At 39.7% G+C, this 21,346-nt stretch overlaps 1 protein-coding gene and 1 pseudogene across 1 annotated transcript in view; both read left to right on the top strand.

Moving 5' to 3' along the window:
* The first annotated feature begins 2,831 nt into the window (after positions 1–2,831).
* ZNF823 (zinc finger protein 823) overlaps positions 2,832–21,346 on the top strand; it is a 36,009-nt gene continuing 17,494 nt past the window's right edge. The window contains exon 1 of the mRNA XM_058424835.1: positions 2,832–2,850. The gene's annotated coding sequence lies outside the window, so the exon portion shown is untranslated. The remainder of the gene's footprint in view (positions 2,851–21,346) is intronic.
* Positions 8,330–8,766, top strand: LOC116478515 (small ribosomal subunit protein eS24-like; annotated as a pseudogene).

The raw sequence follows: 21,346 nt of genomic DNA, 5'->3' as shown, positions 1-21,346 counted from the left end.
GCTACTCGGAGAGGCTGAGGCAGGAGAATGGCGTGAACCCAGGAGGCGGAGCTTGCAGTGAGCCGAGATTGCACCACTGCACTCCAGCCTAGGCGACAGAGCGAGACTCCGTCTAAAAAAAAAAAAAAAAAGAATTCCCATGTGACTATTACTGTTCCGATGGTAGCTGCAGTTGAGTTATCTTGCACAGCGTTCAGTCCATTCATGTTCAAACAGGGCATAATACCTAAGCTTTGCATGATAATGTTAACAATGTAAATTTAAGACCTATTAATATATATAAAAAACACTTATAAACAAACCTGTAGTAATTGTACTTCTCTGTTTTTACAGATATCATGTGGTAGACTGATTCTGGGAAAGTAAAGGAGGTAGATAATTTGGAGAAACTTTCAGCCAGATTCCAGGTGGTATTGTGAACAACAAAAATCTTCCTTGAGGCCGGGCTCGGTGGCTCACACCTGTAATCCCAGCACTTTGGGAGGCCGAGGCAGGCAGATTACCTGAGATCGGGAGTTCGAGACCAGTCTGACCAACATGGAGAAACCTCGTCTCTACTAAAAATACAAAATTAGCCGGGCGTGGTGGCACATGCCTGTAATCCCAGCTATTCGGGAGGCTGAGGCAGGAGAATCCCTTGAACCCAGGAAGTGGAGGTTGCAGTGAGCCAAGATCCGCCATTGCACTGCAGCCTGAGCAACAAGAATGAAACTCCATCTCAAAAAACAAAAGAAAGTCTCCCTTGAGCAAAACCATGTGAAAGCAGTGTGTGTGGAGAAGTCAGTGTAGGTCATTCATCTTAATTGCTACCATAGAGCTCATGCTCAACACAAGCCACATGAGTATCAGGAATATGGAGAGAAGCCACATACACATAAACAATGTGAGAAAGCCTCCAGTTATTGCCACTTCCTTTGAATACATTAAAGGCCTCACCCTGGAAAGAAACTTAGTGACTGTAAGGAATGTGAGAAAGCACTTAGTCATCTCAGAAGCTTTCAAAGACACATGAGAATGCACAGTGGAGATAGGCCTCATAAAGGTAAGATATGTGGGAAAGGCTTCAATTCTCACAGACCATTTCAAAGACATGAAAGAACTTACACTGGAGAGAAACCTTATAAATGCAAACAATGTGGGAAAGCCTTCACTTGTTTCTGTTACACTCAAATACTTGAAAAGGCTCATACTGGAAAACAACCCTATGAATGTAATCAATGTGTAAAAGCATTTTATCATCTCAGAGGCTTTCAAATATACACAAGAACATACACTGGAAGTAGAAATCATAAATGTAAGATATGTGGGAAAAGCTTTCATTATCTCAATTTAGTTCAAAGACATGAAAGAACTCACACTGAAGAGAAACCCTACAAATGTAAGCAATGTGGGAAAGCCTTCTTTCATGCACAAGCTTTCAAAGACACATGAAAACACACACTGGAGAAGGATCTCAGACATGCAAGGTATGTGAGAAAGCCCTTGATTCTTCCAGGTTTCTACAAAGACATAAAAGGACACACACTGGGGAGAAACACTGTAAATGTAAATGTGGAAAAGCCTTTAACAATGTCTGTTCTTTTTGAAATCATTAAAGGACTCTCACTGGAAAGAAACTCCATGAATGTAAGGAGTGTAAGAAAGCATTTTTTGTCCTTTTCCCTCCTAAGGCATGAAAGAACTCACTGGAAACAAAACCATGAATGTATGCAATTTGGTAAAGCCTTCAGTTTTTCCAGTTCCCATTGCATACATGAAAAAATTCACACTGGAGAGAAGCTGTATGAATGTAAGGGATGTGAAAAAGCATTCAGTTCTCCCACTTCCTTTAATAGACATAAAAGGACTCACTAAAGAGAAACCCTCTAAATGTATGGAATGTGGGAGAAGCATTCACTAGTCTTATTTTATTTAAGATATGAGGAAGAATTCACATTGGAGATAAGCCCTATGAATGTAAAGATGAGCCGGGCGCGGTGGCTCACGCCTGTAATCCCAGCACTTTGGGAGGCCGAGCTGGGCGGATCACGAGGTCAGGAGATCGAGACCATCCTGGCTAACACAGTGAAACCCCATCTCTACTAAAAATACAAAAAATGCCTGTATCCAATCTTGGAGGTGAGGGAAAAATGGTGAACCCCAGGGTGGATCTGGTGAGCCGAGTCGGCCTTGCAGCCATGTAAAGATGTTATAAAGACTTAAGTAGTTTCCATTTATTTTGAATATGGTTATCTCTTGATATATTCAAGAGATTGGTTTTATCACCTCCCAAGGATACCTGAATCCACAGATGCTGAAGTCCCTTTTTAAAAATGACATATTTGCATGTAACCTATGCACATCCTCCTGTACACTGTAAATCATTTTTAGATTATTTATAATACTTCATGCATTGTAAATACTATGTAAATAGTTATTATATTGCTTAGGGAATTATTGAGAAAAAGTCTATACTTATTCAGTACAGGGCAACCATCACAGGCCTCCCTAAGTAGTACATGTCAGCCAGAAAGTTACAATTTCCTTCAGTACACACAGATTCCTTTTGATAATTGACCTGAAAGAGTATGTTAATATTCAGCAAAATCCTAGTTTGTCTCTCTTGATTACCCAGGTATAGTGATAGTGATGATGATCACTGTATGGTGCCTACCATTGTGATTTGTTGAGGTGACTAGACGTGTAGTATTGTAGATAAGTAGTGAGAGATCAGGTTAAATGGAATCTTCTGACAGAACATCAGAACAATCATCTATGTTACAAGAACAAGGTTCTGACTGCAGATGTTGACTCTTTGGAGGAGGCTAAATAATACAGTCAGGATCTGTTTGGCTTGAGGGCTGAAGATCTGTAAGTACTGAGGGTTCAATCTTCATAAATGCAAATGCATAGTTAGAAACATTGTTATAGGAATCTTGTTCCTTTATTTCTTTGAATCATCAAATGTGTTTGTAGGCATGTTGTAATTACTCAGGTGAGGTGGAGACTTTGCTCCACTGAGGAATCTTACTTGAGGATAATAATCTTTAACACCTCTGCCTGTTGAAAAACTGCTGCAATGTTTTCAGGTCCCAATCAATGGCTCTGCATCTTCTAAATCTTCTACATCATCATAATGTCATTATTGTTGTCATTTTAGAGGATTTCAGCAGATCTTTTGAGTTCCTTGTTAGTAAACATTTATCTTTGCTTTTGTGTAAGTTTTTCAGTCATCCTCGATCACGTCGGACAGCCTTTCCCACCAATCTCTTTTCCAGAATATTGAGTCAAAGAGGATTATTCTTTTTTTTTTTTTTTTTTTTTTTTTGAGGTGGAGTCTCGCTGTCTCCCAGGCTGGAGTGCAGTGGTGCGATCTTAGCTCACTGCAAGCTCTGCCTCCCGGGTTCACGCCATTCTCCTGCCTCAGCCTCCCAAGTAGCTGGGACTACAGGCACCCACAGCCATGCCCGGCTAATTTTTTGTATTTTTAGTGGAGACGGGGTTTCACCGTGTTAGCCAGGAAGGTCTCAATCTCCTGACCTCGTGATCCGCCTGCCTCGGCCTCCCAAAATGCTGGGATTACAGGCATGAGCCACCGCGCCCAACCCAAAGAGGATTATTCTTATATGAAGGTTACCTTCTGGGTTTTTGCTTGCTTGGAAACTGTCACCACTTCCTCCTTTCATATTTCTCTTCTTTGAAATAGAAGTGCTTTTCCTAAGCCCGTCTCAACACTAGGGCACACAACCGGTTTGTTTTCTAAGGCTCCATATTTGGAAAAGAATGTTGCCTCAGGATGAATGTTACCTCAACTCTTACCCATATCTGAGTCAGATGATATTTAATTGAGTTCGAGTTTAGGCTTTACAGCTAATTGTGGACTGACTCAAGACTTTCGATGCTGTTGAAATGAAATAAATGTATTTTGCATGTAGGGGTACAAATTTGGGGAGGCAGGGTAGAAAATTATTGAGTTTGTCTCCTGAAATTCAAGTGTTGAAGCCTTACTTCCTAATGTATGGAATGAAGATATGGGATCTCAGGGAGGTAGTTAGAATTAGATGAGATCATGAGGGTAGTCCCTTATTAATGGGCTTATAACGTTCCCTAGGTAGCTTTCTTTTGCTCTTCACCATATGAGAACTCAATGAGATGACAGCCTTGCTTGTACCATGAAGCAGACCCTTACCAGGCACTGAATCTGCCATTACGTTGACCTTGGACTTACTTAATAATTTCTTGTACAGTGAGAATTAAAAGTTGGTGGGTTAATACCCTTAGTACTTGGTATTTTGTTTCAGCAGCACTTGCTGGGTAAAATACAATTACGTTGAAAAATATGTTAGGGAATTGAATAGACATTCCTCTAACAAAGTATACAAATATGTGATAATCACATAAAGATGTTCAACATCTCTCTCTCATGGTTAGGGAAATGCAAATCAAAACCGCCGTGACATCCATACACCCTCACCTTCATTATTTTGCTACTACCTAAGAACAACAAAATAACAAATGCTGGCAACTATGTGAATTAATCAAAACTCTTGTATGAGGCCGGGCGCAGTGGCTCACGCCCGTAATCCCAGCACTTTGGGAGGCTAAGGCAGGCGGATCACGCGGTCAGGAGATCAAGACCATCCTGGCTAACATGGTGAAACCCCGTGTCTACTAAAAATACAAAACATTAGCTGGGCATGGTGGCGGGCGCCTGTGATCCCAGCTACTCAGGAGGCTGAGGCAGGAGAATGGCGTGAACCCGGGAGGTGGAGCTTGCAGTGAGCCGAGATCACGCCACTGCACTCCAGCCTGAGCGACAGAGTGAGACTCTGTCTCGAAAAAAAAAAAAAAGAATCAAGCAGGAATCTTGAGCTAAGGATTAAAATAATTAAAAAGAATCAAGCAGAAATCTTGAGATGAAAAATGCAATTGACATATTGAAGAATGTATCATAGGCTCTTAACAGCAGAATGAATCAAGCAGAAGAAAGAATTAGTGAGCTTGAAGATAGACTATTTGAAAATACTGTCAGAGGAGACAAAAGAAAGAATAAAAAAGAATGAAGCACACCTATGAGATCTAGGCAATAGCCTCAAAAAGGCAAATCTAGGACTTATTAGCCTTAAAGAGGAGGGTGAGAAAGAGATAGGGGTAGAAAGTTTATCCGAAGATTTAATAACAGAGAACTTCCTAAATCTAGAGAAAAATATCAATATCCAAATACAAGAAGGTTGTAGAACACCAAGCAGATTTAACTCAAGGAAGAATACCTCAAGGCATCTAATAATCAAACTCCCGAAGGTCAAGTATAAAGAAAGGATCCTAAAAGCATCAAGAGAAAAGAAACAAATAAAACACAATGGAATTCCAACGTCTGGCAGAAGACTTTTTAAGGGAAACCTTACAGGCCAGGAGACAGTGGCATGGCCATATTTTAAATGTGCTGAAGGAAAAAACTTCTACCCTAAAGTAGTATATCTGGTGAAAATATCCTTCAAACATGAAGGAGAAATAAAGGCTTACCATGACAAACAAAAGCTAAGGGATTTCATGAACACCAGATTATCCCACCAGAAATACTAAAGGGAGTTCTTCAATCAGAAAGAAAAGGATGATAATGAGCAATAAGCAATCCTCTGAAGGTAAAAAAAGTCCCTGGTAGTAGTAAGTACATAGAAAAACACAAAATATTAATATTATAATACTGTAATTGTGGTGTGTGACCTAATCTTATGTAGAAAAACTAAAAGATGAATCACTCAAAAAATAATAACTATAATTTTTAAGACATGGACAGTATGGTAGATATAAATAGAAACAACAAAAAGTTCTAAAGTGGGGGACAAAGTGTAGAGTTTCCATGAGTTTTCTTTTCTCTTGTTTGTTTATACGATCACTGTTAAGTTGTCATCAGTTTAAAATAATGGGTTCTAAGAGAGTGTTTGCAAGCCTCACAGTAGCCTTAAATTTTTAAAAATGTACAACAGATACATAAAAAACAAAAAGCAAGAAATTAAATTCTACCATTAGAAAAAAATTACCTTCACAAAGAGGAAGACAGGAAGAAAGGAAAGAAGGAAAAGAAGACCAGAAAACAAATGAAAAAATGGCAGGAGTAAGTCCTTACTTACCAAAAATAACATTGAATGTAAATGGACTGAACTCTCCAGTAAAAAGACATAGACTGGCTAAATGGATAAAAAAGCAAAATCCAATGATCTGTTGCCTATAAGAAACATGCTTCACCTGTAAAGACACACACAGACTGAAAAGCAAGTGATGTAAAAAGGTAGATATGACATGCCAATGGAAACAAAAAAAAGACCAGGAGTAGATATACTTATATCAGATGAAATAGATTTCAAGACAAAAACTATAACAAGAGACAAAGAAGGTCACTATATAATGATAAAGGGATCAATTTATCAAGAGTATATAACAATTTTAAATACATATACACCCAACACTGGAGCACCCAGATATATAAGGCAAATATTATTAGAGCTAAAGAGAGAGATAGACACCAATACAATAATACAATAATAGTGGAGACTTCAACTCCCCACTTTCAATATTGGACAGATCTTCTAGACAGAAAATCCACAAAGAAACATCAGAATTAGTCTGCACTGTAGACCAAATGGACCTCATAGATGTTTACAGAACATTTCATCAAATGGCTGCAGAATACACATTCTTTTCCTCAGCATATAGATAATTCTAAAAAAACAGACCATATGTTAGGTCAAAAAACAAGTCTTAAAACATTCAAAAAATTAAAATAGTATCAAGCATCTTCTCTGGCCAAAATGGAATAAAACTAAAAATCAATAATGAGGCATTTTGGAGACTATACAAATAAATGGAAATTAAAAATAGGTTCCTGAATGACCAGTGAGTCAAAAAAGACTTTAAGAAGAAAATTTGAAAACTTTCTAGAAAAAAAATCCTAATGGAAATACAACATACCAAAACCTATAAGATATGGCAAAAGCAGTACTGACGGAGAAGTTTGTAGCTATAAGTTTATAAGCTATAAGTCAAAAAAGAGAAACTTCAAATAAAATGCATCTTAACAAACTAGAAAAGCAAGAGCAAACCAAATCCAAAATCAGTAGAACAAAATAAATAATAAATATCAGAGCAGAAATAAAAGAAATTGAAATGAAAACAGCACAAAAGATCAATAAAACAAAATGATCAATAAAACAAAATGTTAGTTTTTTGAAACATTAAACAAAATTGACAAACTTTTAGACACACTAAGAAAAAAGGGAGAAGATCCAAATAAATAAAATAAGGTATGAAAAAGGAGACATTACAACTGATACCACAGAAATTCAAAGGATCATTAGTGGCTACTGTAGCAACTATATGCCAATAAATTGGAAAATCTAGAAGAAATGGACAAATTCCTAGACACATACAACCTACCAAGATTGAACCATGAAGAAATCCAAAACCTGAACAAACCAATAACAAGTAATGAGATTGAAGATGTAATAAAAATTCTCCCAGGAAAAAAAAGCCCAGAACCCAGTGGCTTCACTGGTGAATTCTACCAAACATTTAAAGAAGAACTAATACCAATCCTACTCAAACTATTCCAAAAAAAATAGGGATGAAGGAAATTCTTCCAAACCCATTCTACAAGGCCAGTATTACTCTGACACCAAAACTAGAAAAAACATCAGAAAAAGAAACTACAGGTCAATATCTCTGATCTGATTGATGCAAAAATCCTCAGTAAAATACTAGCAAACTGAATTCTACAATACATGAAAAAGATTATTCATCATGACCAAGTGGGATTTATCCTTGGGATGCAAGGTTGGTCTGACATACTCAAATCAATCAATAGAATACATCATATCAATAGAATGAAGGACAAAAAACAAATAATCATTTCAATTAATACTGAAAAAGCATTTGATAAAATTAAACATCCCTTAATGATGAAAGCCCTCAAAAAATTGGGTTTAGAAGGAACATATATCAACATAATAAAAGCCATATATGACAGACCCACAGCTAGTATCATACTGAATGGGGGAAAAATTGAGTCTTCTCTAAGATCCAGAACATGACAAAGATGCCCACTTTCATTGCTGTTATTCAACAAAGTACTGAAAGTCCTAGCTGAAGCAGACAAGAAGAAAGACAGAAAGAAAGAAATTAAGGGCATCCAAATTGGAAAGGAAGAAATCCAATTATCTTTGTTTGCAGATGATAGGTTCTTTTATTTGGAAAAACCCAAAGACTATAAAAAACTATTAGAGCTGTGAACAAATTTAGTAACGTTGTGGGATAAAAAAATCAACATATGCTCTTTTCCTCCTTGGCTGTCTGAAGATAGATCGCCATCATGAATGACACCGTAACTATCCGCACTAGAAAGTTCATGACCAACCGACTACTTCAGAGGAAACAGATGGTCATTGATGTCCTTCACCCCGGGAAGGCAACAGTGACTAAGACAGAAATTCGGGAAAAACTAGCCAGAATGTGCAAGACCACACCAGATGTAATCTTTGTATTTGGATACAGAACTCATTTTGGTGGTGGCAAGACAACTGGCTTTGGCATGATTTATGATTCCCTGGATTATGCAAAGAAAAATGAACCCAAACATAGACTTGCAAGACATGGCCTGTATGAGAAGAAAAAGACCTCAAGAAAGCAACGAAAGGAACGCAAGAACAGAATGAAGAAAGTCAGGGGACTGCAATGGCCAATGTTGGTGCTGGCAAAAAGCCGAAGGAGTAAAGGTGCTGCAATGATGTTATCTGTGGCCACTGTAGATTTTTCACGAGAAGATTAATAAACTAAAAACTTCATGTGAAAAAAAAAATCAACATACAAAAGTCAGTAGCATTTCTGTATGCCAACAGAGAACAGTCTGAAAAAGAAATCCAAAGAGTAATCCCATTTATAATAGCCACAGATAAAATTAAATACCTAAGAATGAACTTAACCAAAGAAGTGATAGATCTCTATAATGAAAACTATAAAAACATTGATGAAAGAAATTGAAGAGGACACCAAAAAAATGCAAAGATATTCCATGTTCATGGATTGGAAGAATCAATATTTTTAAGATGTTCATACTACCCAAAGCAATCTACAGACTTAATGCAATCCCTATCAAAATACCAAGGACAATTTTCACAGAAACAGAAAAAAAAATTCTAAAATTTATATGGAACCATAAAAGACCCAGAATAGCCAATGCCATCCTAAGTGAAATGAATAAAACTGGAGGAATTATATCACGTGACTTCAAATTGTACTACAGAGCTATAGTAATCCAAACAGCGCAGTACTGGCATAAAAATAGACACATAGATCATTAGAACAGAATAGAGAATCCAGAAACAAATCTACACACTTACAGTGAACTCATTTTTGACAAAGGTGCCAAAAACATACACTGTGGAAAAGACAGTCTTTTCAATAAATGGTGCTGTGGAAACTGGTTATTTATATACAGAAGAATGAAACTAGACCCCTACCTTTCACCACACACAAAAATAAAATAAAAATGGATTAAAGATTTATATCTAAGACCTCAAACTAGGGAACTACTATAAGAAAACAATGAGGAAACTCTCCAAGACATTGGTCTGGGAAAAGATTTCTTGAGTAATATCTGATGAGCACAGGCAACTAAAGCAAAAATGAACAAATGGGATTACATCAAGTTAAAAATCTTCTGCACAGTAAAGAAAACAATCCACAAAGTGAAGAAACAATTCACAGATTGGGAGAAAATATTTGCAAACTACTCATCTGATAAGAGATTAATAACCACATGATATAAGAAATTCAAACAGCTCTATAGGAAAAAATCTAATAATTCAATTAAAAATGGGACAACATTTGAATAGACTTTTTTTTTTTTTTTTGAGATGGAGTCTCACTCTGTCACCCAGGCTGGAGTGCAGTGACGCAATCTCGGCTCACTGCAACCTCTGCCTTTCGGGGTCAAGCAATTATCCTGCCTCAGTCTCCCAAGTAGCTGGGACTACAGGCGCAAGCCACCATGCCTGGCTAATTTTGTATTTTTAGTAGAGACGAGGTTTCACCATATTTGTCAGGCTGGTCTTGAACTCCTGACCTCAGGTGATCCACCTGCCTAGGCCTCCCAAAGTGCTAGGATTACAGGTGTGAGCCACCACGCCCAGCCTGACATTTTCAAAAGAAGACATACAAATAAATGGTAAACAGGCATATGAAAAGGTGCTCAACAACATTGATCTTCAGAGAAATCCAAATCAAAACTACAGTGTGATATCATCTCACTCCAGTTAAAATGGCTTATATTCAAAAGACAAGCAATAACACATGATGGAGAGGAGGTAGAAAAAGGGAACCATCATGGACTGTTGGTGGGAATGTAAATTAGTACAACCACTATGGAGAACATTTTTGAGGTTCCTCAAAAAATGAAAAATAGAGCTACTATATGATCCAGCAATCTCACTGCTGGGTATATACCCAAAAGAAAGGAAATCGGTATATTCAAGAGACATCTGCAGTCTCATGTTTGTTGCAGCACTGTTCACAATAGCTAATATTTAGAACCTAAGTGTCCATAAACAGATAAATGGATAAAGAAAATACTATATATATACACAATGGAGTATTATTCAGCCATAAAAAAGAATGAGGCTGCTCTACCTATGGCTTTGTTTTATTCCTTCACTTTCTTAATAAATTTATTTTCCCTTAAAAAAACAGAATGAGATCTTGTCATTTGCAACAAATGGATGTGACTGGAGATCATTATGTTAAATGAAATAAGCCAGGCACAAAAATACAAACATTGCATATTCTCACTCATTTGGGGATCTAAAATTCAAAACAATTGAACTCATGGAGATAGAAAGTAGAAGGATGGTTACTAGAGGTTGGGAAGAGTAGTGGGGTGGTAATGGAGAGGTGGGGATGGTTAATGGGCATAAAAATAGAAAGATTAAATAATACCTACTGTTTGATAACATAACAGGTGATTATAGTTAACAATAATCTAGTTATGCACTTTAAAATAATTAACAGCATAAAATTGGATTGTTTGTAACCCAAAGGACAAATGTTTCCCCCATTTTTTCCCATGCTTCCCCCAACTTTTTTTTTCTTTTACAAATTCAATGATCTTTTATTCTAAAACTAGACAGTAGTAAAAACTCCTTTGTATTTACTCAAGTAGTTAGCATTTCTGGTGCTTTTCATTCTTCACAGATTTCCATCTGGTAACATATTTCTTCTGCCCCAGGAAGGATAAACCATTCCCCATGATGTGATTATTGGACACTGCATGCTTGTTTCAAAACATCTCATGTGACTCATAAATATATACACCACTATGTACTCAGAAAAATTAAAAATAAAAAAATTTTAAACAACCAAATAATAATTTTAGAAAAACAAAGTAGAATAAAACCAAAAACAAACGAAAATAAATCAGAATTAAACAGGCAGAGATAGGTTTTATAGGATTTCTGATGTAGTGAAGAAGAGTCAAGGATAAATTTTATTTTCCAGAGTCCCTGAATGCTGCCTCTTACTCAGAGGAGGAAGGCTCAAGGAAGATTATTGGAGGGGAAGTCAAGGGTTATATTTGCATCCGGCCATGATAAGTTTGAGCCAAACAAGGGAGGTGTTGAACAGGCCATTGGACCTAGGAGTCTGGAGCTTGGGAGAAAGTTCTGGATGCAACTTTGAAAGTCCTTAGCATATGGAGACCATTTATTTATTTATTTATTTATTTATTTAGAGATGGAGTTTCGCTCTTATTGCCCAAGCTGGAGTGCAATAGCGCAATCTCAGCTCACTGCAACCTCCACATCCCAGGTTCAAGTGATTCTCCTACCTCAGCCTCCCGAGTAGCTGGGATTACAGGCACACACCACCAAGCCGGATAATTTTTTGTATTTTTAGTAGAAACGGGGTTTCACCATGTTAGCCAGGCTGGTCTCAAACTCCTGACCTCAAGTGATCCGCCTGCCTTGGCCTCCCAAAGTGCCGGGGTTACAGGCGTGAGCCACTGCACCCTGCCATGGAGACTAGTTAAAGCCCTGGTTCTGGAAGAGGTCACCTGGTTTCAGAGTAATGGACAAAATATAGCAGAAGAAAAGGGTTCAGAAGGAGACCAGAGGCTGTCCATCTCTGAGCGTAGCAAGAGGAAGAACCTGCAAAAGACTGGGCAGGCCAGTGAGGTGGGAGGGAGAATAGGTGGGTGTCCTATCCTGGAAGCTTGCAGGAGAAGGCATTTCAAGATGGGGACAGTGGTCAACTGTGTCACAGGTCACTGAGAATTTGAATAAGATAAGGAATGCAGGTTAACTGTAGAGTTTGGCAAGTGCTTGGTCACTGGGGACTTTGGAGAACTGTTTCTTTAGAGTATTCATGAGAATAGCTTATATTGAAATGTATTCCAAATAAATGGTAAGATGTTGCCTGGGGGCAGTGTTACCCTTGGAACTGCCAGGTGTAATCACTGAAACTGCCCTTCTGTGAGACCGCTTCTTTTTTTTTTTTTTTTTTTTTGAGACAGAGTTTTGCTGTTGCTGCCCAGGCTGGAGTGCAATGGCACCATCTCAGCTCACCACAACCTCCACCTCCCGAGTTCAAGCAATTCTCCGGCCTCAGCCTCCCAAGTAGCTGGGATTACAGGCATGCACCACCACACCCAGCTAATTTTCTTGTATTTTTAGTAGAGATGGGATTTCTCCATGTTGGTCAGGCTGGTCTCGAACTCCCGGCCTCAGGTGATCCACCCACCGCGGCCTCCTGAAGTGCTGGAATTACAGGCGTGAGCCACTGCACCCGGCCAGACCGCTTCTTAGTGCTTGTTCAAACTAGAATTCACATAGGATGGGATCATTGTATACATGTTACTATACATCTTGCTATTTTCATTTAACATTTCATACACATACCCCTTATTTTTAAATAGATTCATAATTCATAGTGTAACTCTACAATATTATATTGAATCTTCATCCTAAACCACTAGATCATATGTGTGAGCATATTTCCGGTATGATTCTATTCCATCAACATATTCATCTGTCTTTGTGCCAAAGCCACATTATCTTGATTCAGCATTGTTAAGTCCTCCAATTTTTTTGTTGTTCATTTGTTTTGCTTAGAATTGTTTGGCTATTTGTTTGCCTATTGCAGATCCTTTCCATATTAATTGTTTAATGCCATAATAAATTGCTATTTGTCTTTCCTTTTCTTGCCCCCCAACTTTTTTTTTTTTTTTTTACAGATTCAATGATCTTTTATTTTTAAAATAGACAATAGTAAAACTCCTTTGTATTTACTCAAGTAGTTAGCATTTCTGGTGCTTTTCATTCTTCACAGATTTCCATTTGGTAACATTTTTCTTCTGCTCCAGGAATTCAATTGACAATCAGCAAGTATGCTGATTACAAACACTTTTAGCATGACTGAGTAAAGTATTTATTTTCCCTTTATTTGGAAAGATATTTGCTGAATATCGAATTCTTGGTTGGCATATTTGTTTTTTTAGTTTCTTAAAAATTTTTCTCTGGTCCTCTGGTTTGGATTGCTTCTGATAATAAGTACGTAATCAGTCTTTGTGTCTCTATAGTTAAGGTGTCTTTTTTCTCCAGTTTTAAAATTTTTTCATTACCTCTGACTTTCAGCAGTTTGACGATGATGTGTCTTAGTGTAGATTTTTTTCATATATTTTGTGCTTGTGGTTTGTTGAGCTTCTTGTATTTCAAGGTTTATAGTTTTCATCCAATTTGGAAGATGTGTGGCTGATTTTTTTTTTTTTTTTTTGAGACAGAGACTCATTCTGTCACCCAGGCTGGAGTGCAGTGGCACAATCTCAGCTCACTGGCAACCTCCACATCCCAGGTTTAAGAGATTATCGTGCCTCAACCTCTGGAGTAGCTGGAATTACAGGCATGCACCACCACACCTGGCTAATTTTAGTATTTTTTAGTAGAGATGGGGTTTCGCCATGTTGGCCAGGCTGGTCTCGAACTCCTGGCCTTAAGTGATCTGTTTGCCTTGGCCTCCCAAAGTGCTCGGATTAGAAGCATGAGCCACTGCACCTGGCCATGGCTGATATATTTTTAACAAAAATTTTTATTCTATGCTTCCTCCTGCCTTTTTAGGAGTCCTTGTAGTTGTCCCATCACACAACTCATTGACAGTCTGATTTATTTATTTATTTATTTATTTAATTTTTTTTTTGAGATGGAGTTTCATCTTGTTGCCTAGGCTGGAGTGCAATGCCGTGATCTCAGCTCACTGCAACCTCCGCCTCCTGGGTTCAAGCGATTTTTCTGCCTCAGCCTCCCAAATAGCTGGGATTACAGGCATGTGCCACCACACCCAGCTAATTTTGTATTTTTAATAGAGACGGGGTTTCACCATGTCGGTCAGGCTGGTCTTGAACTCCTGACCTCAGATGATCCACCTGCCTCGGCCTCCCAAAGTGCTGGGATTATAGGCGTAAGCCACCACACCCGGCCTCTGATCATTTTTTAAAAGTTACTTGTTGGTCGGGCGCCAGTGGTTCACGCCTGTAATCCCAGCACTTTGGGAGGCCGAGGCAGGTGGATCATGAGGCCAAGAATTCAAGACTAGCCTGGCCAAGATGGTGAAACCCTGTCTCTACCAAAAATACAAAAATTAGCCAGATGTGGTGGTGGGCATCTGTAATTCCAGCTAGTCAGGAGGCTGAGGCAGAGAATTGCTTGAACCTGGAAGGTGGAGGGTGCAGTGAGCCAAGATCACGCCACTGCACTCTAGCCTGGCGACAGAGCAAGACTCTGTCTCAAAAAAAAAAGTTACTTGTAGCTGTGTAGTCATCACCACACAGCTCATTGATGTTCTGTTCATATTTTTTGGTCATATTTTGGTGGGTGTTTCATTTTAAATACCTTCTACTGCTATTCTGTCTCTCTCTGCTTTTTTTGTTGTTATTGTCATGGTCTTGCTCTCTCACCCAGGCTGGTATGCAGTGGTGTGATCATGGCTCACTGAAGCATCAAATTCCTGGGCTCAGGTGATCCTCCCACTTCAGCCTTCAACTTGCTGGGACAACAGGCATGCACCACCACATTGTGCTAAGTTTTAAAATTTATTTAGAGACAAGGTCTCACTATGTGGCCCAGGCAGGTCTTGAACTCCTGGCCTGAAGGGATCCTCCCACACCATCCTCCCAAGTAGCTGGAATTACAGAAATGAGCCACCATGTGTGGCTTCAGCCAGTGTATTATTATTATCTTATTATTATTCTCTTTAGAGGTGAGGTCTGGCTATGTTGCCACAGTTGGATTTTAATTCCTAAATTCAAGTGATCTTGCCACCTCAGACTCCAGAGTAGCTACAGGTAGATACCAATATGCACAGTCCTATCCAGTGTATGGTTTTTATCCCAGATATAGTTACGTTCATCTCTAATAACTGGAATTGTGTCTTGTCTTTCTTTCATTTATAAATTGTGTTGAAGTAACACATACTAACATAAAATTTGCCATTGAAATTTTTTTTTTTTTTGAGGGGGAGTCTCACTCTGTAGCCAGGCTGGAGTGCAGTGGCGCGATCTCAACTTACTGCAACCTCTGCCTCCCAGGTTCAAGCGATTCTCCTGCCTCAGCCTCCCGAGTAGCTGGGATTACAGGTGCCTGCCACCACGCCCGGCTAATTTTTGTATTTTTAGTAGAGACGGGGTTTCACCATGTTGGCCAGGATGGTCTCGATCTCCTGACCTCATGATCTGCCCGCCTCGGCCTCCCAAAGTGCTGGGATTGCAGGTGTGAGCGACCGCGTGTGCAATTCAGTAGCATTAAATACATTTATGACTCAGCGTGACCACTGCAACTATTTCCAGAACTTTTCATCACTCCACATAGAAACTCATTACCCAGTAAATAAAAGAACTCTTCATTCCACCTTATCGTCAGGCCCTGATAATCTCTCTTCTACTTTCTTGCTCCATGAATTCTAGGTACTTCTAAGTAAAAGCCTACAATATTTGTCCTTCTGTGTCTGACTTATTTCACTTAGCAAAATGTTTTCAAGCTTCTTCCATGTAGCAGAATGTACCAGTGATTCAGTTTTTTATGCCTGAATATTCTATTTTATAGGTAAACCACACTTCGCTTCTTCACTCATAGGCTGATGAACATATGGGTTATATCCACGATACTGTTTTGGGAATTGTGAATAAGGCTGCCATGAAATTGGGTTACGTGTGTGTGTGTGTGTTGCTGATTTCTATTTCTTTGGGTGTATACTTAGGAGTTGAATGGCTGGGTTACAGAGAAATTCTAAGTTCACCTTTTTCAGGAATACTTATACTGTTTTACACAGTGGCTGCAGTATTTGACATTCTCCCCAGCAATGCACAAGAGTTGCCATTTCTTCCATCTTCTCTCACATTGGCTGTCTGATAGCCATGCTAATGGCTGTGAATTGGAATTTCATTGTGGTTTTGATTTGCATTTCCTTAACGACCAACGATGGTGAGCATCATTTTATGTACATAATTGTCATTTATATATCTTCTTGGAACAACTTCGTTTATTTATTTATTTATTTATTTATTTTTTGAGACGGAGCTTTGCTCTTATTGCCCAGGCTGGAGTTCAATGGCATGATCTCGGCTCACCGCAGCCTCCGCTTCCCGGGTTCAAGCAATTCTCCTGCCTCAGCTTCCTGAGTAGCTGGGATTACAGGCATGCGCTAACATGCCTGGCTAATTTTTGTATTTTTAGTAGAGATGGGATTTCACCATGTTGGTCAGGCTGGTCTCGAACTCCTGACCTCGGGTGATCCGCCCGCCTCAGCCTCCCAAAGTGCTGGGATTACAGGAGTGAGCCACTGTGCCTGGCTGAAGAACTTTATTTCAAGTCCTTTGTTTATTTTGAATCAGGTCATTTTGTTTGTTTGTTTGTTTTTATCTATATTTTGTGATGTCATTTATTTCTGGAGCCTGGGAATTGGCTCTGACGATCTTCCTTGGTGGTTACCTGTAGAAATGTTCTTCCAATTGTCCTTGAAATGCTGATACATGTCAAGTTTGACATGGCTTACATGAATTTATGGCTCTTATATACAAAACATGGCTCTTATTTTGAATGACGATGGCTCTTATTTTGATGGCAGGCAACGGTACATCATAATGTTCCACCCAGCAAGATGTCAGCTCATATTTTCTTCTTCTGGCCATTGACATCCAGTGTTCTGACAGATATTAGCCTAAAGCCCCTCTTGCCCTGTATGTTTAGATTTTTACATTTGCCCTGATGATTAAGGATGGTGTAAAATTTTAATAAGTCCTCCATAGTTTTTGGAAGAATGTGTTTTATATCAGCTATAAAATTACTTCCACGGGGTGCAGTGGCTCACGCCTGTAATCCCAGCACTTTGGGAGGCCAAGGTGGGAGGATCACAAGGTCAGGAGATCGAGACCTTCCTGGCTAACATGGTGAAACCCCATCTCTACTAAAAATACAAAAATTAGCCGAGCGTGGTGGCGGGCGCCTGTAGTCCCAGCTACTCTGGAGGCTGAGGCAGGAGAATGGCCTGAACCCAGGAGGCGGAGCTTGCAGTGAGCCGAGATCACGCCACTGCACTCAAGCCTGGGCGACAGAGTGAGACTCCTTCTCAAAATAAATAAATAAATAAATAATAATAATAATAATTACTTCCATGATCTGATTCAGCCTACAAAGACAGGCTAAAATGAGAAATAATTTCAGTTATTAATTACTTCATCATTCATGCATGAGCATGTGTAGCTGTACAGCACTGAGCACATCCATTAAACATGCTGACAACCACCAAACAATGGGAATGGTCTCAAGCTGGAGAGAAGCTAATCCATTTGGAATACTGTGAGGGGCAGCATGGGCATTGGAGGATTCTCTGAGGTATGTTGGTTTCATCCAGCAATTGGGCAAGTTTACAAGTAGCGCACTGGGAAATAATTGGGTCAGAAATTTTGTGCATGCCAAGGCAGACAGAGCCAGTTGCCTTCTAAACTATTAAGTATCCATCATTTGCATCTATGTCCAATCCAGTGGAAGATTAGCACAAGGCAAAACATCAAAAGAAAGGAGCTACAGTGTGATCGGCCTAATGTATAATCTGTGCAATAGTTGTCTCCCCTTTGTACCTATTGATGTTTTTCCAATTATTGAGCTTTTACTTGATAGTATAAGTCAAGGATAAAGGCAGGTTTGTAAATTCAGCGGAGATAAGGTGCCATTTTTGGCTTCCTGTTTAGCAGTCTTGTTTTGTTTTTGAGATGGAGTTTCGATCTTATTGCCCAGGCTGGAGTGCAGTGGTGCGATCTCATCTCACCGCATCCTCCACCTCCCAGGTTCAAGTGATTCTCCTGCCTCAGCCTCCCAAGTAGCTGGGATTACAGGCATGAGCCAGCACGCCGGCTAATTTTGTATTTTTGGTAGAGATGGGGTTTCTCCATGTTGGCCAGGCTGGTCTTGAACTCTCGACCTCAGGTGATACACCTGCCTCGGCCTCCCAAAGTGTTGGGATTACAGGCGTGAGCCATTGCGCCCCGCCTTGTTTAGCAGTCTTTTAATGCCCAGAGATGTAGTAGAAGTCCCCTTAGTATGGGCTAGACAGTGAACAATAGCCATTTTAGTAGAGAGGTGAACAACCTCTAATAGTGCCCCAGTTATGTGTGTTCATTGGCAATGGGTGTACCAGAACAAATTGAAAATGCAAAGGATTTTCGGATTGTGCCAATGGCAAAAAAGACTTCCAAAGCATATCTGGAATCAGTGTCAATGGTGGCAGTTTCCCCTTTGCCAACATGCAAGATCTAGTAAGAGCAATGAGCTAGAGGCTCAGGCTGATTTTACAGTGAGTAAAGAGTATGCCTCTATTGTTTCATGTGGAGAAATTATAACAAAACCAGTTAGTATGTTTTCCCTACAATTGTGTTAAGAGAGGTCTTCTCAAAATGATAGTAAGTCTAGGTCGTCCAAGGAGGTGTCTAGGAGATGTTCCTGTGGCTTTAGGACCGTTTCTATCTGTGCATGACAGTCATTGTCATGCACGACTGTCAGGAATGGGGTGGGGCTCTCCATCATCAGGTCAAGGTAGTATAGTAGCCAGACTTACTGGGAAGATGTCAGAAATAAATCAATATGACAGAATTGAGAGTCCGGAAATAACCCCCTTTGCTATCATTTGAATGTTTGTGTCCCCTCAAAATTCATAGGTTAGAACTCAATCACCAGCACCACAATTTTGGGAGGCAGGTACTTTCAGTCTTTTGTCAGAGCCCTCATGAATGGACTAATGCCACCATAAAGGGTTTGATGGATGGGGCTCACACTCTCTTGCCCTTCTGTCTTCTGCCCTGTGAGGATGCAGTGTTCCTTCCCTCCAGAAGACGCGGTAAGAAGGCCCTCCCTAGGTGCTGGCACCTTTATCTTGGAATTCCCAGTATCCAGAACTATAAGAAAACTAATTAATATTCTTTATAAATTGCCCACTTGGCAGTATTTCATTATAGCAGCACAAACGGACTAAGACACTCTTCATGGATAGTTAATTAATTTCCAACAAATAGGCCAAGATAAATTAAAGGGGGAAAGTCTTTCCAACAAGCTACTAAGGAAGTTGAATATTGACCTTCAGAAACATGAACTGAGCTCCTTACTGCATGCATTAAAGTTAACTCACACTGAAATGGTACATTTAGCAGCAGATATTAGAGGATATTTTTGTGACAGAGGGTTGGGGGAAGGAGATGTGTTTCGTTTTCTTTTAAAAAACTCAGAAATAGCCGGGTGCAGTGGCTCACGACTGTCATCCCAGCACTTTGGGTGGCCAAGGCGGGCAGATCACCCGAGGTCAGGAGTTCGAGACCAGCCTGACCAATATGGAGAAACCCTGTCTCTACTAAAAATACAAAATTAGCCAGATGTGGTAGCACATGCCTGCAATCCCAGCTACTTAGGAGGCTGAGGTGGGAGAATCGCTTGAACCCGGAGGCAGAGGTTGCGGTGAGCCGAGATTGCACCATTGCACTTTAGTCTGGGCAACAAGAGCAAAACTCCATCTCAGGAAAAAAAAAAAAAAAAAAAAAAAAAAACCTCAGAAATAAACATCCTAACTCAGAAAAGAATGGTGTTGCCATAGAACTGACTGTGAGGAAACTAATAGCAATACTTTCTATATTGTGTTTAAACTTGCACATACAAATTTTGGGCTTTCTAGCTTCTCTTAGGATTTTTTTTATACTTTCTCTGGGGGAGGGGGTGTGGGTCTCACCATTGTTGATTTTTCCTTCATCATGGTAATGTGAACAGCTATTTTTGTCTGGAAGCTTTTATATGTATTTAAATCATTGCAGAAATCAACTACTTACTTGTTGCCATTTGTAAAAATATACAGAATCTGTATATAAACCCCTGACAATCAGTTAGTTTGATACATTGTGCCCTCTTTTAATATGTGTGGAAACAAATAAATAGAACATTGTTCCAGGAGCAGTTAATGTGAGGAGTGAGGGGTGGAGCATTTCATAAAATAGTAGTTTATTCTTCAGAGAGCAGTTTCTAGCATAATAGACTGTGGGAGTGTGTGTGTGTGTGTGTGTGTGTGTGTGTGCTTATTTTTTTTTAAGGAAACAGTATAGTTTATGCATTAGTTATACTCAGACGTCATTTTTTTCATTCATTTTCTAAACATGCCCATTTGTCCTGGCAGAAAATGCTATAGTTTCTACAAGTTGATTGAAGATTTCATTTCATCTATTGACATCTCATGTTCAGCTCCTTTCTATTTAGCCATGGGTACCAGCTTCTAGTTCATAACGCTTTTTTTTTTTTTTTGAGATGGATTTTTTTCTTCCTCGCTCTGTTGCCCAGGCTGGAGTGCAGTGGTATGATGTCGGCTCACTGCAACCTCTGCCTGCCGGGTTCAAGCCATTCACCTGCCTCAGCTTCCTGAGTAGCCGGGATTACAGGCGCACGCTACCATGCCCGGCTAATTTTTGTATTTTCAGTACAGACGGAATTACACCATATTAGTCAGGCTGGTCTCAAACTCCTGATCTCGTGATCCTCTTTTTTTTTTTTTTGAGACGGAGTTTCGCTCTTGTTGCCCAGGCTGGAGTGCAATGGCACGATCTCGGCTCACCGCAACCTTCGCATCCCGGGTTCAAGCAATTCTCCCGCCTCTCGTGCCTCCTGAGTAGCTGGGATTACAGGCGCGTGCCACCACACCCGGCTAATTTTGTATTTTTAGTAGAAACGGGGTTTCATCATGTTGGTCAGGCTGGTCTCAAACTCCCAACCTCAGGTGATCCACCTGCCTCGGCCTCCCAAAGTGCTGG

Source organism: Hylobates moloch, unplaced genomic scaffold, assembly GCF_009828535.3.
Source record: "Hylobates moloch isolate HMO894 unplaced genomic scaffold, HMol_V3 SCAFFOLD_12, whole genome shotgun sequence".
NCBI lineage: Eukaryota > Metazoa > Chordata > Mammalia > Primates > Hylobatidae > Hylobates > Hylobates moloch.
The sequence above is the reverse complement of the archived record's forward strand: the minus strand, read 5'-3'. Positions and strand labels throughout refer to the sequence as shown.